General features: G+C 35.3%; 1 long non-coding RNA gene and 1 other non-coding gene across 3 annotated transcripts in view; both read left to right on the forward strand.

The window, feature by feature from the left end:
• LOC112063779 (uncharacterized) overlaps positions 1-18,114 on the forward strand; it is a 485,693-nt gene that overhangs the window by 462,154 nt on the left and 5,425 nt on the right. The gene's annotated exons all lie outside the window — the stretch shown is intronic.
• Positions 14,085-14,189, forward strand: LOC112063795 (U6 spliceosomal RNA). The gene has a single exon (XR_002891182.1). It is a non-coding gene; the product is annotated as a U6 spliceosomal RNA (small nuclear RNA).

Below are 18,114 nucleotides of genomic sequence, written 5' to 3' on the forward strand. Positions count from 1 at the left end.
TATTAGAGAAATGCAAATCAAAACTACAATGAGGTATCACCTCACACCAGTTAGAATGGGCATCATCAGAAAATCTACAAACAACAAATGCTGGAAAGGGTGTGGAGAAAAGGAAACCCTCTTGCACTGTTGGTGGGAATGTAAATTCATACAGCCACTATGGAGAACAGTATGGAGGTTCCTTAAACAAACAATAGAATTACCATATGACCCAGCAATCCCACTACTAAGCATATACCCAGAGAAAACCATAATTCAAAAAGACACAGGCACCCCAGTGTTCATTGCAGCACTGTTTACAATAGCCAGTTCATGGAAGCAACCTAAATGCACATCGACAGATGAATGGATAAAGAAGATGTGGTACATATATAAAGTGGAATATTAGCCATAAAAGGAATGAAATTGGGTCATTTGTAGAGACTTGGATGGATCTAGAGACTGTCATACAGAGTGAAGTAAGTCAGAAAGAGAAAAACAAATATCATATATTAACACATATATGTGGAATTTAGAAAAATGTTACAGATGAACCGGTTTGCAAGACAGAAATAGAGACACAAATGTAGAGAACAAACCTATGGACACCAAGGGGGGAAAGCGGGGCGGGGTGGTGGTGGGATGAATTGGGAGATTGGGATTGACATGTATACACTAATATGTATAAAATAGATAACTGATAAGAACTCGCTGTATAAAAAAATAAAATAAAATTCAAGAAAAAATTTTGGAGTTCAAAAGCACAATTTTCAAACTACAACATACAACTGAGAAATTTTGAAATGAAATGTTGCTGCTAAAAACCAAGCTAATGTTCTAATGTATGCATCTGGAAATATATAACAACACACATACATAACGAATATAATAAATTAAACAAAATAAAACATCTGTGCAAAATATGAGCAATAGTAAGAGAAAGAAAGAGAGAAAAATAAAGCAAGATCGAGTAGGAGAAAGGAGACCTCTCTAAGCTGAGAATAATATAACTGAAAGATCTCACAGATTCTTTGCAAAAAAGTTCCTAGTGCAATTTCTGAACCTAAATAATAGAGACAGAATGAGTAGGTTACATACTATGTTAAGAAGATCAAACTGGTATTGAATTTGTCATCTGGAAATTTGGAAGATAGAAAATAATGAAAACAGTTTTACAGTGTTTTAAAATAAAAGGACTGTGATTCAAGGATCTAAATACCAACAAAATAGCATTATCCTAGGGAAGCATGAAGAAAAAAATACTCTTTCTTGTAGTGTTGTCATATTTAAATTGGTATCATTCAAAAAGAAAATTGGAAATTTAAATTCAATATTGAAAGTGAGAAACAGGAAGAGACAACACAAAATTAAAAACAATTATTTAGATGGTATAAAAATAAGAATCAAAGTTGAAATCAATGATAAGGAAAGCAAATAACTGAAATGAATTACCCACAAAACCTTATTCTTTGGAAAGATGAATAAATGATCAAAACTGATCAGTTGTTAGTAATTTAATATTCATCTTTATTAATTTTATCCTGAATGCACACACAAGGTGTTCAGGATCAGAGTCAAACTACTTGTTAGTTAGTTTATAGTGAATAACTAGAATTCAGCTTCCTTGCCTCAGACATTAGCTCTGGGGCAATACAATGAAAGCCTAATGGAAAAATCACCTACCTCCTATGACATAGTGACCAGACACTCCATAGGTAGTGATGGGGAAAAATGGACTATCTCGGTTTATAGTCAGGAGAAAGACAGCCATCCCCCTTCCCTCCTAAAAAGAAAAAAACTAACTTTAGCGCCTTTGAGACAGGATGAAGAGGATCCTGCCTTCTCACTATAGTATTTTGGGATGTAAATTAATCTTTCTGATGGCCTGATAAACCTGCATGTCTCTAACGTTTTTCCAACTAGAGATGACTCCAAGTCTGAGCTTCCTACCTTTTTAAATGTAAATACCTAGGGAGATAGGCTTCAGTTCCTCCCACCTGAGACTTAGGGACCCCATCCAGGCTGTAACCGCTTGGCCCTCAGAACAGAACAATTAACTAGACAAAGGGCTACAGATATAATTCTCATGGTATGTGAAAAGGGAAATGCTTCTAGGTAAAGTGAAAGCAAACATTTCCAATCTTGCACTGTCTCTCACTTTAAATCAAAAGTTAGAAATGTTGAAGCTTAGTGAGGAAGGCATGTCCAAAAGCCAAGACAGGCTGAAAGCTCGGCGTCTTGCACCAAACAGTCAAATTGTTAATGAAGAAGAGAATTTTGAAGCTAGCAAATATTGGTTCATGAAGTTTAAGGAAAGAAGACATCTCCATAACATCAAAGTGCAAGATGAAGCAGCAAGTGCTGATGTAGAAGCTGCAGCAAGTTATGGAGACTCTCCAGCTAAAATAATTAATGAAGGTGGCTACACTAAACAACAGATTTTCTATGTAGATTAAACAGTCTTCTATTGGAAGAAGATGCTATCTAGGACTTTCATAGCTAGAGAGGAGAAGTCAATGCTTGGCTTCAAGCTTCAAAGTACAGGCTGACTCTCTTGTTAGGTGCTAATGCAGCTGGTGACTTTTAAGTTGAAGCCAATGCTTATTTACCATTCTGAAATAATTAGGGCCTTTCACAATTATGCTAAATCTACTCTTGCTGTGCTCTGTCAATGGCACAACAAAGCCTGGATGGTTAACTGAATATTTTAAGCCCACTGTTGAGACCTACTGCTCAGAAATATAAGATTCCTTTCAGAATATTACTACTTACTGACAATGCACCTGGTCACCCAAGAGCTCTGACGCAGATGTACAATGAGATTAATGTTGTTTTCATGCCTGCTAACACAACAGCCATTCTGCAGCCCATGAATCAAAGAGTAATTTTAATTTTCAAGTCTTATTATTTAAGAAATATATTTCATAAGGCTATATGTAGCTGCCAGATAGTGATTCCTCTGATGGATCTGGGCATAGTAAATTGAAAACCTTCTGGAAAGGATTCACCATTCTAGATGCCAGTAAGAACATTCGTGATTCCTGGGAAGTGGTCAAAATATCAACACTAACAGAAGTTTGGAAGAAATTGATTGTAGTCCTCATGGATGACGTTGGTGGTGCTGTAGCAGAGGAAGGAACTGCAGATGTTATGGAAAGAACAAGAGAACTAGAACTAGAAGTGGAGCCTGGAGATGTGACTGAATTGCTGCAATCTCATGATAAAAGTGAAATGGGGGGCTTCCCTGGTGGCGCAGTGGTTGCGCGTCCGCCTGCCGATGCAGAGGAACTGGGTTCGCGCCCCGGTCTGGGAGGATCCCACATGCCGCGGAGCGGCTGGGCCCGTGAGCCATGGCCCCTGAGCCTGCGCGTCCGGAGCCTGTGCTCCGCAACGAGAGAGGCCACAACAGAGGGAGGCCCACATACCACAAAAAAAAAAAAAAAAAAAAGTGAAATGGATGAGGAGTTAGTTTTTATGGATGAGCAAAGAAAGTGGCTTCTTGAAATGAAATCTACTCCTGGTAAAGATGCTGTGATGATTGTTGAAATGACAATAAATGATTTAGAATATTAAGTAAACTTAGTTGATAAAGCAGTGGCAGGGTTTGAGAGAATTGACTCCCAATTTTGAAAGAAATTCTACTGTGGTTAAAATGCTATCAAACAGCATTGCATGATGCAGAGAAACTCTTTCCTGAAAGGAAGAGTCAATTGATGGGGCAAACTTCATTGTTGTCTTATTTTAAGGAACTGCCACAGACACCCAACCTTCAGCATCCACCATCCTGATCAGTCATCAGCCATCAACTTCAAGGGAAGACCCTTTCACCAGCAAAAAGATTATGAGTTGCTGAAGGCTCAGATGTTGGTTAGCATATTTTAGCAATAAAATATTTTTAAATTAAGGTACATACATTGGTTTTTTGGACATAATGCTATTGCACACTAGACTACAGTATAGCGTAAACATAACTTTTATTTGCACTGAGAAATTAAAAATTCATGTAACTGACTCTATTATGATATGCACTTTATTGTGGTGGTCTGGAACTGAACCCACAATATTTCCAAAGTATGCCTGTGCAAGTTCTATGTCTCATGAGGCTAAGTCTTACAGGAGTGTGAGAAAATAAGAGATTATCTTCCATCTGCTGAAAATTAAAGAAAGATAAAGAGAAAATCTTGACAGAAGCCAGTGTAAGAAAGACAACACATAGAGAGGAACAAAGACAGGAATTATAAAAGTATTAAAAAATGTTGTGAAAGTACTGAAAGCAAAATCATACTATAATTCTGTACTTGAAAAAAATAAAGGCAAAATACATTGTGGGACAAAAGAACCTGAGAGAATTCATAACTAGTATGTGTGAATCACAAGTAATGTGAAAAGAGATTCTTTAGGTAGGAGTAATATGATCTAGTCCAAAACTTTGGGAAACTGTTGAGTAATTTCTTGTAAAGTTAAAAATCTAAATATTCAAAAATCAATAACTTCTATATAAATTATGGACAGCAGTTCAAATAGCAATTCAGTGCTTATAGCTTTTGCTATGTTGGTTTAGGTTTGTCCAAAGGATGTATAGTCAGGGATTAGATTGAAACTGTGTGGTTAGTTCAAGTCTCAGTTCAGTTCGGAGGCTTTCTTAGGCTGGTTTTTGTTTGCCCACACAGACATGATTTAGGGATTAGGCTACAACATGCATGAATGCATACACAGGCTGACCTCGTTTTATTGCACTTTGCTTTATGGTGCTTCACAGATACTGTGTTTTTACAAATTGAAATTTTGTAGCAACCCTGCATTAGGCAAGTCTATTGGTGCCATTTTTTCCAACAGTATTTGCTCACTTCTCTGTGTTTCACTTTTGTAATTCTGACAATACTTCAAACTTTTTCTTTATTATTGTATCGTTATGGTGATCTGTGGTCAGTGATTTTGGTGTTACTACTACAGACTCACTGAAGGCTCAGATGATGGGTAGCAACTTTTAGTAATAAAATATTTTAAATTAAGGCATGTGAATTTTTTTAGACATAATGCTACTGTACACTTCAAGGACTATAGTATAGTGTCCATGTATTTTTATATGCACTGGGAAATCAAAAAACGTGTGTGCCTCACTTTATTGCACTTTATTGCGGTGATCTGGAACTGAATTGCAGTATCTCCACGGTATGCCTGTAAAAAGAATTAGGGGATCCCCTTTTCTGGCTCTGCCCCCTCTAGTATTTCCTGCTCTCAGTCCCACTCACCTGAGACCCTTTCAATATTTTCCTCTGGTCATAAACAGAGAGGTAAGTCTATCACTGTTCTAGTTGCTGACACCACTGTGACTGGAACCCAAGACAGAAGTCAAGTCACGAGAAGGAAAAGACAAAAAACAATAAACTCACCCTTGTGAGGGCTGCTTCTTAACGTTTGAGTCCATTCCATAATTCACCTGCCTTAATTTTCAGATTCTTCAGATAGCTTGATTTTTTATTTTTAGGTATGCATGTGTGTATGTATTTGCCAAATTTTAGCTGTAGTAAGGACCAGAGATGCACTCTGGAGAGCTTCAGTGTCTTAGTTAAACCAGAACTCCTTCTATATACTTAGTTTTAAATTTGGATTACTTTATACTTCTGCTAATGAGTTTTTACTTTTAGAACACTAATTGGTTCTTTTTTAAAATCTCCATGGCACTGTCTGTAATTTTACCTTCCTTTCAGAAGTTTTCCAAGATTTTACCTTATTTTTATATGTAGTTACTATAGTTTTATATTTTCAATAACCTGTGTCCATTTGGTCCCGTATCTGATGTTTTCACCTATCTGTTTCTCCTGGCTGTCATTTGTGTTTATTCTCAGGCATTGTTGTTTTCCTCTGTACCCGGTATCTTTGACCTCACGTTGACCATTTCAAAATCTATTTGTATAGGGTTTGCCTAACCGCGTCCACTGTGCTCCTAAAGGCCTTTGTAGTCCAGAGCTACTTTAAAACAATTTGATGGCTTGTGCTTCTTCGACCTTCCAGAACATGTGAACACAAGCTGTAAATATGCATGATGGCTGGTTTAATTCCAGCTCTTGCTTCCACTGAGGGTGTCTTGCTTTGGATTACTACTTCATTTTGTGATGAGTTGAATCCCCAGCATGGGCTCTGGGTTTTGATTTATGTCCCTTTTATTTGGGGAGGTAATCAGAACCATAATCCCAGTTTACTGGGATTTGATAATGCCTCTTAGAAAAAAGCACAGTTGTGTTCCATTTCCTCTTCAGCTTTGACCTTAGTATATTTTGACCTCAGTATGTATTTCAGACAGTTTGTGCTAACATTTAAAAAAAACTTTATCTAGCATACTTATTTTCAGCACTAAGATGGATCTTATTAATCAAGACAACCATTAGCAGAAATTAGGAGCCTATAGTTTTAAACTTAAAGCTTTAACTCTTCTGGGGTTTACTTCTGCTGGTATTATGAAATATGTTTACAGTATTTCCTAAAATGAATAGCCAGTTATCGCAACATTATCTCATGTTGAGATAACAATTGTCCGTTATCTTTCCATTATATGACATGTATTATTTATTACGTAAAATATGTCTATATATGAAAAGGTCTTTTTTCTGAAATTTCTATTCTCTTAAATTGCTTTATTTTTAAATTTCTGTATCAGCGCTGTTCTCTTTAAATTACTGTCGCTTTATGGTAGTTTAATATATATTTAGTCAAGATCATCTCATATTCTTCTTTGTTAAAATTTGCTTCTCTGTACTCATGCAGTAATTCTTTCCAATAAATTTTATAAATAGCTTTTAGAATTTCATCAATATATAACTGAATTTAAATTAAGATTTTTATATTAGAGAGAAATATTACTTCTGAAATATTCAGTATTACAAACTAATTTAGTTTTATTTAGCTGGTTTTTGTATGTTTGTTGTCCCATGCTTAATATTTTAAAATAGCCTAGTTTAGCATTATTAAGAATAATACCTGCTGTGGGCAATTTTGTTCATGTCTTTTGGGAAATATTTCTATGAATTTCCTTGTGGATAAATAGACATAGGCTTGCTGAATCATTTGGTATATGTAAAACTTTAGTAGATATTACCAAATTGCTTTCCAAAGTGATTAAAAATATGTATACATCATTAGCATTTTATGAGCATCAGTTGTTTTAGGTTTCACTAACACTTGGCACTGTCTTTTTCGTGGTAGTTGTTCTGATGCGTATGCAGTGTTTTTTTTTTAACTTGCATTTCTGTGATGAAAAGTAAAGTTGAGCACCTTCTTGTATGCTTACTTGTCATTTGAATATTATTTTGTGTGACGTGTCTGGTGAAGAATTTTTATCAATGGGGGAGATTTACTCTCCATGTGTAGAACTTGTTATACATTCTGAATAAAATTCTTTTGTCAGATATATATATATCCCACTATTGGGGATTTTTTTCACCATATTAATGGCATCCCTTTTATTCTCAGAAGTTATTAGTATTAATGTATTAATGCTTCATTTTTATCTTTATTAATAGGGCTTTTAATATAATGTTTAAGAAACTTTCACCTATCTCAATGCCATGATTACACTTTTTTCTCTAAAAGCATTAATGATTTTACCATTAGGAATTGCACGTACAGTTAGAAATTAAATATTTTTCCACAAGAACATCCAGTTTACCCAGCACCAGTTACTAAATCAACCATGGTTTCCCACTGTCCTAAGTCAGATTAAGGTGTGTGTGTGTGTGTGTGTGTGTGTGTGTGTGTGTGTTTGTGTGTCTTTACTCTCTATTCTGTTCCATTGGTCTAATTGTCTAGCACTGTGCATTATTTTTTCTTGATTATTTATATTTTGTATAGATTTTAGATCAGGTTGTCTACACACACACTGACACACACAGGCATACACACACACACACACACACACACACACACACATACATACTCATAACATTCTGTGAGAGTGTATTGAATTTACCAATTTGAGAAAATTGCCATCCTTACAGTACTGGGTCTTTCTGCCCACAAGAGTATCACTTTAAATTTATTTAGATCTCTTTAATTTCACTAAATATTTTATAGGTTTTAGTGTAGAAATCTTGCAGATCTTTTGTTAGGTTTATCCTTAACATTTTTATGTTTAAGATAAATGCTATCTCCTTTAGAGTCTTTTTCTTTTTTGTGCTCAACTCTCTAATTACCTTACTAAATAGTTTGTAAATTCTGTTGAACTTTTCTGTGGATATAATAATTCCATCTATCAGTAATGACAATTTGTTGCTCCTTTTCAAATATTCTATCTCTTCATTTATTCATTTACTCATTCATTCTTCATGTTTGACTTTCTTGCACTAATTGGAATATCTACTATAATGCTGCATAGAAGTGGTGATTTTAGGTATTGTTTTATTTTTCTTCATCTCTGAGGGACATAATTCAATGTCACTATTAATTATGATGTTGACTAAAGATATGGCAAATGCTTTTTTTTTTTTTTTTTTTTTTTTTTTTTGTGATACGCGGGCCTCTCACTGTTGTGGCCTCTCCGGTTGCGGAGCACAGGCTCCGGACGCGCAGGGTCAGCGGCCATGGCTCACGGGCCCAGCCGCTCCGCGGCATGTGGGATCTTCCCGGACCGGGGCACGAACCCGCGTCCCCTGCATCGGCAGGCGGACTCTCAACCACTGGGCCACCAGGGAAGCCCGGCAAATGCTTTTTATCAAAGTGAGGAAATATGTATCATGTAGTGTGTTATAGTTATGAGTTTTTATCATGAATGTGTGTTGAATATTAGCAAGTGCTTTTTCTCTATCTCTCAAGATAAGAACGATTTTCTTTTTTCCCCATGTATGTGATAACTGTTCAGCTTTTCCAATTTTAAAATCAACTTACATTCCTAAAATAAAAAATAATTTAAGCATGATGTATTAAATAAAGTTTGACCCAATTGTAATAAATAAATATATAAAGTGCACAAATTTATGTTTCAGCAAAAGTATCTTCCTGTGAAAACATCAGCACAAACTAATGAACATAGCCATTAGTCCCCCAAATTCCTCATACCCTTTAGTAATTCCTTTCCCCATGCCTCCCAGCCACACCCTGCCTTCAGACAACCACTAACATACTTTTTGTCACCATATATTTTCTAGAATTTCAAGTAAATGATATCATACACTAAGTGCAGTTTTTGGTCTAGCTTTTTATTTCACTAAGGATATTTATTTTGAGATTTATCTATGCTATTACAGTTACTGATAGTTCATTCTTCTTTATTACTAAGTACAATGAATATGCCATAAAATGATTATTGATTCATCTGTTGAAATACCCTTGAGTTTTTTCCAATTTTAGGTTATTAAGAACAGTCTACATTAAAATGTCACATACCATGTCATATATAGCATAAGAAACTTGTAGTATTATACTTCTATTTCTTCTCTCTCTCAGCCTTTCTGCTATTGTTTTTCAAACATTTTAATCTGCATAGTCTACATACATCAGACCTCATTATTTTTATTTCTGCTTAAAGGACAACATTTTGAAAAGAGGCAAATAGCTAGAAAAGGATAATGCATATTTACTCATATTCACTATTTCTGGTGGCCTACATTCTTTTGTGAAAATTCATATTCCCATCTAGAATCGTTTTCTTTCTCCCTGAAGAATTCCTTTGCTGTTGCTGGTAGAAAATAAATCTTTATTTCCCCTTTATTTTAAAAATATTTTTTCACTGGTATCGAATAGTAGTTTCATCATTGTTTGTCCTTTAGTACTTTCTTTAAAGATAATTGGCCACTCTCTTCTTGCTTGCATTGTTTCCAACAAGAAATCTTTTTTCTTATTTAGTGTATCTTAGTGTGTCTTTTTTTTTCTCGCTGGCTTTAAAAAAAATCTCTTGTTTACTGCTTTTGAGAAATCTGCTTATCATGTACTTTGATGTAATTTTATTCATGTTTCTTGGGCTTAAGGTTATTAATTTATGGAAATAAAGATTTTAAGTGAGTTTAGTGAATTCATTGTTGCTTATAAATAACTGAAAATTAAATCTAATAATATTTTCCCAAAAAAAAATCTTCCTTGGAAATTAGTAGCTAATATCCTAGAGCTGACCATGCAAGCTAATAGGAGGAGATAGTTCCAAATATAAGCTTTTAATGTACATTTACTGAGACTCCACTATGTCTCAAAATAGTCTACATTTGAATAACATATTGGTGTTAAAACAACTTATAAAAGGAAGAATTTGTTACATATGTATGATTTAAAGGTGTAGGAAATAGTCTGAAATATTTTGGAAGCTACTGCTGTTTAAAAGGGGAGTTGTTTGGGACTTCCCTGGTGGTCTAGTGGTTAAGACTCTACATTCCCAATTCTGGGGTCCCGGGTTCGATCCCTGGTCAGGGAAATAGATCCTGCACGTGGCAACGAAGGTCCTGTGCCAAATAAATTAAAATTTTAAAAAAATCTTCAACTTTTCTGCTCAATGTTATGTGGCAGCCTGGATGGGAGGGGAATCTGGGGGAGAATGGATACACGTATGTGTATGGCTGAGTTGCTTTGCTGTGCCCCCGAAACTATCACAACATTGTTAATCGGCTCTACTCCAATACAAAATAAAAAGTTAAAAAAAATAAAAGCAGAGTTGTTTTATGTATGTATGTATGTATGTATGTACATATGTATGTATGTATGTGTGTTAGGAATAATCTAAGGTAATATTTTCCAAAACAATAAAGGCTGACTTGTGAACAAATAAAGATTATAGAAAACATAACTCATTCTTCAAGTCCCTGTAGATTTCTTCTAAGGTCTTGTGAATGTCAATCAATTGAATTGTATTGTGCCTATGTTTCCATTAATATCACCTTCATTAGCTATTCAGCAGTCAGTGACTGCAACCACTCTGATATGAACAATATTCAGTGTTGTAAGGCAAATGCTATTAAGCGTCATATTCTTCAAAACTAAAAATAAACTAAAAAAACAACTGGTTTTGAATCTGTATTTTTCCTATGTTCTTGATTCCCTGGAAATTATTATATTGGCCCAGGGGACTAACTCCTAAGGAAAATAGCTTTTCAGGAGCAGTGAATGAGAGGACTAATTGATTCTAGACTTGATTGGTTTTTTACTGTTAAATAAATCTTAAATTATTCGGACAAATCTTAGGTGGAAATGGTGCATTGTCCCTTTTATATATCATTAGATTTGATTTGATAATATTTTGTTTAGAATATTTGTGTCTATGTTCATAGAGATACTGATGTGCAGTTTACTTATTTTTCCTTCCAGTTTTATTGTGATATAATTAACATACAGCACTGTATAAGTTTGAGGTATAAAGCATAATGATTAGACTTGCATACACCACGAAATTATGACCACAATAAGTTTAGTGAACATCCATCATCTCATATAGATACAAACTTAAAGGAATAGAAAAACTATTTTCCTTGTGATGAGAACTCTTAGGATTTACTCTCTTAACAAATTTTCCATGTATAACATAGAGCAGAGTTCATTATATTTATCATGTTGTACATTTGCTTATTTATCTCACGACTGGAAATTTGTACCTTTTTACTGCCTTCATCCAATTCCTCCCTACCCCCACCTTCCATTTCTGGTAATTGCACATCTATTTCTTTTTCTATGAGCTTGTTTGTTTGATTGAGAAATATAATTGACCTACAATACCATGTTCGTTCCTGTTACACAACATAGTGATTTGATATTTCTGTACATTTCAAAATGATCACCACAATAAGCACAGTTTATGTTTGTTATAACGTCTTTGGTTTTGCTTCAAGATTATGCTCATAGAAGGAGTTGGGAAATATTCAATTTGTTAAATTTCTGGAAAACTTTGGATAGAATTCGTATTATATTTTCTGAAAATATTTGGTAGAATTCATCAGTGAAACTCTGGGTCTGGCAAGGATTTAGCTACAGTTTCAATTTCCTTAGTAGATACAGAGTTGTTCAGATTGTCAGTTTCTTCTTGCAAGGATTTTGGTAGTTTGTGTCACATAAGCAATTTGTCCATATCATATAAACTGTCAAGGTCATTGGCAAAAGTGTTCTTAATATTTCTTCACTTTCTTTTTAATAGCTGTGGAATCTGTAGTGATACCTCTCTCAGCCTGATATCGAAAATTGTGTCTGCTCTCTTTTTTCATATTCACTTGGCTAGAGTTTTTTTCAAATTTATTTATTTATTTCAAAGAATTGGTTTTTGGCTTCTTATACTTTCTCTATCATTTTGGAGATTCCTATTTCGTTGATTTCCACTTCAATTTTGATCATTTCTTTTCTTCTCCTTACTTTATATTTGCTCTTCTGTTTCTGGTTTCTTAAGGTGAAAGCTAAGGTACAGTATTTGAGTCTCTCAATGATTTCTGTTATAAACTTTTTGTGCTGTAAATTTCCCCTTAGTATTGTCTTAGTGATATTTCACATATTCTGATATGTTATATTTCCATATTCATTCAATACTACTCAGCCATAATATAGAATGAAATTTTGCTATTTGCAGCAACATGGATGGACTTGGAGGGCATCATGCTTAGTGAAATAAGTTAGAGAAAGACAAATATTGTATGATGTCACTTAAATGTGGAATCTAAAAAATACAACAAGCTAGTGAATATAACAAAAAAGAAGCAGACTCACAGATACAGAGAACAAACTAATGGTTACCAGTGAGGAGAAGGGGAAAGGGGCAACATAGGGGTGGGGAAGTCAGAGGTACAAACTATTAGGTGTAAGACAAGCTAAAGGATTCATTGTACAACACGGGGAATATAGCCAATATTTTGAAATAACTGTAAATGAAAAGTAACCTTTAAAAATTGTATAAAAAATTAACAAGTTTGAAAAAATAAAAAAAGGAAACACTTTTAAATTAATGATACTTATCTCATTGTCCACAATATGATCAATCTTGGTAATGATTTATGTGCATGTGAATGCATTCTGATTTTTTGGATGGAGTGTGCTGTAAATGCCATCTAGGACAAATTGGTTGATTGCATCTTCATATCTTACTCTCAGGAAAACTGTAAGTTATTTCTAAGACCTACACAGCCCTATATAATTTTCTCTCTTACATTTCCTACCTCAACTTTTTCACTTCTCTTCTTGCCCATTTAGCTCACATACAAGCTTCTTTTACCATTATTTCAGTCACACAAGCCTCCTTGCTGTTCTGTGAACAGGCCAAGGAAGTTCCGCTCCTAGACTTTGCATTTATTATTTCTTCATCTGAAGTGTTCTTGGCCCAGGGCGTGGCCAAATTTGGCATCTGCTTCAGGACTCTTCTCAGATAAGATATTAAAAGAAAACTCTTCCCCAGTAAATCTCTATAGAACAGTGAGCTACATCAGTGTTACCTTTCCAACTTACCTGCTTTATTGCTCTATATTGTATATATATAATATAATGCTCTACATGTACTACATATATATATATGTATACTACATATATATATACATTGTTTGCTTCCCGCCACTGAGGTATAACTTCCACTGAAACAGGAAATGTGTTTTGCTCCATTTTTTATTCCCAGTGCCAAAACAGAGCCTGGTACATGATATGGACTCTCACACTTCTGAAAATATAGGTGTCCAATTATGAGTTTAAGATAATATTTCTGTCCTAAACAATTTGATTATTTTTTTACATGTGTGGAGTCACACTGTTTTCCTAAACTCTGTGTAAACAGGGCTTGAGGCAGGAGGAAAAGGTGAAAGTAAAATATTGGAAGAAAACTTGCTAAGTGTTTCTAAAGCTAAGTTCTAATTACTTCCCTGCCCCCATTTAAAAAAAAATTTTCTTCTAAAAACCTGCCTTGTTTTTGTCTGCACCCATTGAACCTAGGGTGCCTTTGTGGTTCTGTCTGAAAGTATACCTTCTTCCTACTGCTTTTTTCTCTTCTGCATTTCTAGATGTCTCTTGCTCCTCCATGTCTCTTGCTCCTCCATTCACAGGTCTCATCTCATTTATAGTTTATAGAAATAAACATGACTCTTCAGTCAATGGCATACTCCAGTTTATCTCATGGTTACATGTTTGTTTTAGCCATTACATGCTTCATCTTGGGAAACAAAAGGACAGTGCTCACTTTGGAAGCACATATACCAAAATTGGAATCATACAGAGAAGATAAGCATGTCCTTTGTGCAAGGATGATATAAATTTATGATACATTTCATATTTTTCCAATAAGCATGTGAAAAGATAAATCATACATCATTAGAGAATTGCAAATTTTAAAATATGAGATTGTTTCCACTACACATGCGTTAGAATAACTAAAATCCCAATCATTGGCAACATCAAAATCTGGCAAGAATGTGGAGCCACAGAGAAAATACAGCATCATGCTGGTGGGAACGCAAAATGGTACAAGCACCTTGGAAGACTGTTTGGCAGTTTCTTATAAAAATAAACATATTCCCACCATAAGATCCAGCAGTCACATTCCTTGGTATTTACCCAAATGAGTGGAAAGCCTGTGTCCACACAGAAACCTGCACATGGATATTTATAACAGTTCGATGCATAGAACTTCAGTAGGTAAATGGATAAACTGTGGTCCATCCAGACAATGGAATATTATTCAGGGAGCTATCAAGCCATGACAAGACATGGAAGAAACTTAAATGCATATTACTAAGTGAAAGAAGCCAATCTGAAAGGCTACATCCTGTATGAATCCTGGTATAAGACATTCTAGAAAAGGCAGAACTATGGAGCCAATTAAAAAAAAAGAGCAGTGGTTTCCAGGGGCTAGAGGAAAGGAAGGGAAAAGTAGGTGGAGCACAGAGGATTTTTAAGGCAGTGAAACTATTCTCTATGAAAACATGTCATTACAATTATCAAAACCCATAAAACATATAACACCAAGATGGTACAAATGAACTTATTTACAAAACAGAAATAGAGTCACAGATGTAGAAAACAAACTTATGGTTACCAAGGGAGAAAACGGGGGAGGGATAAATTGGGAGATTGGGATTGACATATACACACTACTATACATAAAATAGATAACTAATAAGGACCTAGTGTATAGCACAGGGAACCTAACTCAATACTCTGTAATGACCTATATGGGAAAAGAATCTAAAAAAGAGTGGATATATGTATACGTATAACTGATTCACTTTGCTGTACACCTGAAACTAACACAGCATTGTAAATCAACTATACGCTAATAAAATTTTTTTTTAAAAAAGGAGTGAACACTAAGGTAAACTATGGGCTTTGAGTGACCGGTACTCTTCTATTCACTGAGCCTACAGCAGTGACAGAACAGAGTGAGTCCTCTCTCCGTGGAGTCTGGATCCTAATGGAGGAAGAGAGTCAATAAGAAATGTGATAAAGAATTAAATGAAGTGCCTAATTTATATTTTATATTCCCTTCTTCATGCAAATGAATTTTTCTTATTCCGTCTCTCCTTTGCACTCACATGAATGCATGCACAGAAACACACACACGAACACACACACACACACACACACACACACACACACACACACAAGCATGCATCTACTCACAGACCTGGCTGATGGACCTCAGAAAAATAATGATATCTACGATACAATCTCTGCTACTTTATGCCATGACTAATACCCTTCTAAGTGACTTATTTTTCCTTGAGATTCTTTGGAATGTATTCATCCTTGGAAAACAAACGTTTTGTAATGGATGAGAGAAAGAACAGGGGCATATGAATTGCAAAGGTGACTGGGTGGACCATTTTCTGTGACCTGTTCCAATTTTGAAAGTGTAAACCACAATTTATAAACTCATAGAAAAGAACATTATTCCAATAAATTTTTAGCATTATGACACTGTCAAAGTACACCCTGTTCTTCAGGGGATAAGCTTTAAGCTCTTTGTCATTTGTGAAATATGAATCTGAAAGCTTACACTAACAAAATCAATAAATGTTTAATTCCTTAGCTGTGCAAACTGTTATAATGCTAAGTTCAATAATTTATGATCTTCTTTTCTTTGGGGTTTTTTAATGAATTGATGTTTTGGAGGCCAGCAATAAGTTATATAATGAGACATGTCAGAAATCTTGAAAAATGATTGCAAAAATCTCACAATTAGATCAGATCTACAAGAAAACATTTTCTCCATCTATGCAGATACTGTGTCCTTCCACGGCAGACTGGTGAGGTGTTAAGCCCCCAGCCTGAGGAGCAACCTGTGGGCAGCAATTAGGAAAGGCGGTGATGAAGGGGCCCGGAAACCCTGTTTCCTTCTCCACTGTCCTCTCCACCAAGAGATGGTACCCACCAGCTGAGAAATGTCTGCCATTTCCACTTAGGAGGGACCTAGCTGGGTTGAGCAGAATTACTATGATGTTCCCCTGGCTCTTCTACTAGAGAACCGGTCTTAAGTGCCAGGCTCAGTTTTCTTAAGGGTTACGGCCGAGGATATCCAATGGCTGAGGATATCCAATTGGCTGCCTTGTTTTCAGTAAAGATAAATTGATCTTATAAACAAACCAAAAATAAATAAATACATAAATAAGTAAATAAATAAGAATGAAAAAGCCCTCTTAATTCCAGTTTTATTTCCACCTTTTCCCCAAATCTCCCTTTGAGCTCCATTGCTATGGTCATCCCATTTATATTTTTAAAATATTCTTAGAATATAATGGTAATGTCCATAGAATCCTATCATTCTTGGTAAAACAAATATTACCAAACATTTTACCCCTCCCACAAAGAGATGAGAAAATTGCATCATATAAATACATATAGAAATAGTACCAAAATATGTTTTAAATGCCAGAATTACTATTTTCACAAATGAGCTAGGTGGAAACACAAGTAGAAAATAAGCTGTAGTTAGATTGGATGCTTCCTCTTCATCAGGTTCTCAGCTGTTTGTCTCTTTTTCTGCTACCACGGTCTTCCTAATCAACAGCAATTCCTGCTAGCTATGGTTCAGAGTTGAGGAAATCAATTTTTCTTTTTAACAAGAAGGGCACTGAATGATTTAAGAATACATTCAACTAGTTTAACAGCTTTTCTCCCAGTTAGCTGAAAAAGCAGTTGGAGAACCACTTGGCTGTTCCTCAAAGCACCATAAGTCAACATGCTCCATGGAGAACAGAAGTGAATATCCCGATTCAAACCAAACATCCAAACGTTTTCTCACCCAGTAAAAGGAGTTGAGGATTGATTGATTATTAGTTTCCTAGGGCTCTCTTAATACATTTCCACAAACTGGGTGACATAAAACAACAGTAATATATTCTATCAGTTCTGGGAGCTAGAAGTTTGAAATCAAGGTGCCATCAGGGTGACACTCCCTCTGCAAGTTCTAGGAAAGATTCCTTCCTTACCTCTTCCTGGCTTCTGGTGGTTGCTGACAATCCTTGGTGTTCCTTGGCTGTACCTGCACCACTTTAATTCCCGCCTCTGTCTTTACATGGCCTTCTTCCTATGTGGCTTTGTGTATCCTTGGCTTTCCTTATAGGGACACCAGTCATTGGATTTAGGACCTACACTAGTCTGGTATGATCTAGGTTATGAGTAGACTTGAATTGTGCAGGGACACTATTCACCCCCTACCAATTCTCAAAGTAAGTCTAAAATAGGTAAGTCTGGTGGCCAAGGAACTCAGAATAATAAGTGAATTTCCTGTCCTCCATGTGGGAAAAAGTGCCCACCAGTTGGGAGTAATTTGGGAGTAATTTCAGCCTCAAAGGGAAAATAAGTTTCATCGTAAAAGCCACAGAAAGTGTTCACTTGTGCCTCAAAACATAACAGGATAACTTTATTCTGTTAACATTTTATAGAGGTTTAATATTAAAATATATTGAATTAAATTACTGATATAGTAAGAACTGGTTTAGTATCTACATAAAGCTTATCCATCTCTGAAAAGTATAATAGTTTGGATCCCCATTGCCTGCATATAGATTTCCTTTAATCCTTCTGTTTGCCTAACTAATTATCTTAGGCACAGCCCCATTGCTAATAAGCCTATGATCATTCCAGTCTATACAAAGGCATTCAAAGGAAAGCACACAATAAATAGAAACCCTCACTCTTTCTAGAATGTAAAAATATTCAACCTGGGATCATCAAAATTCAGAAAGGAAATCCTGGCTTTGA

The sequence above is a fragment of the Physeter macrocephalus genome, chromosome 7, assembly GCF_002837175.3.
Source record: "Physeter macrocephalus isolate SW-GA chromosome 7, ASM283717v5, whole genome shotgun sequence".
NCBI lineage: Eukaryota > Metazoa > Chordata > Mammalia > Artiodactyla > Physeteridae > Physeter > Physeter macrocephalus.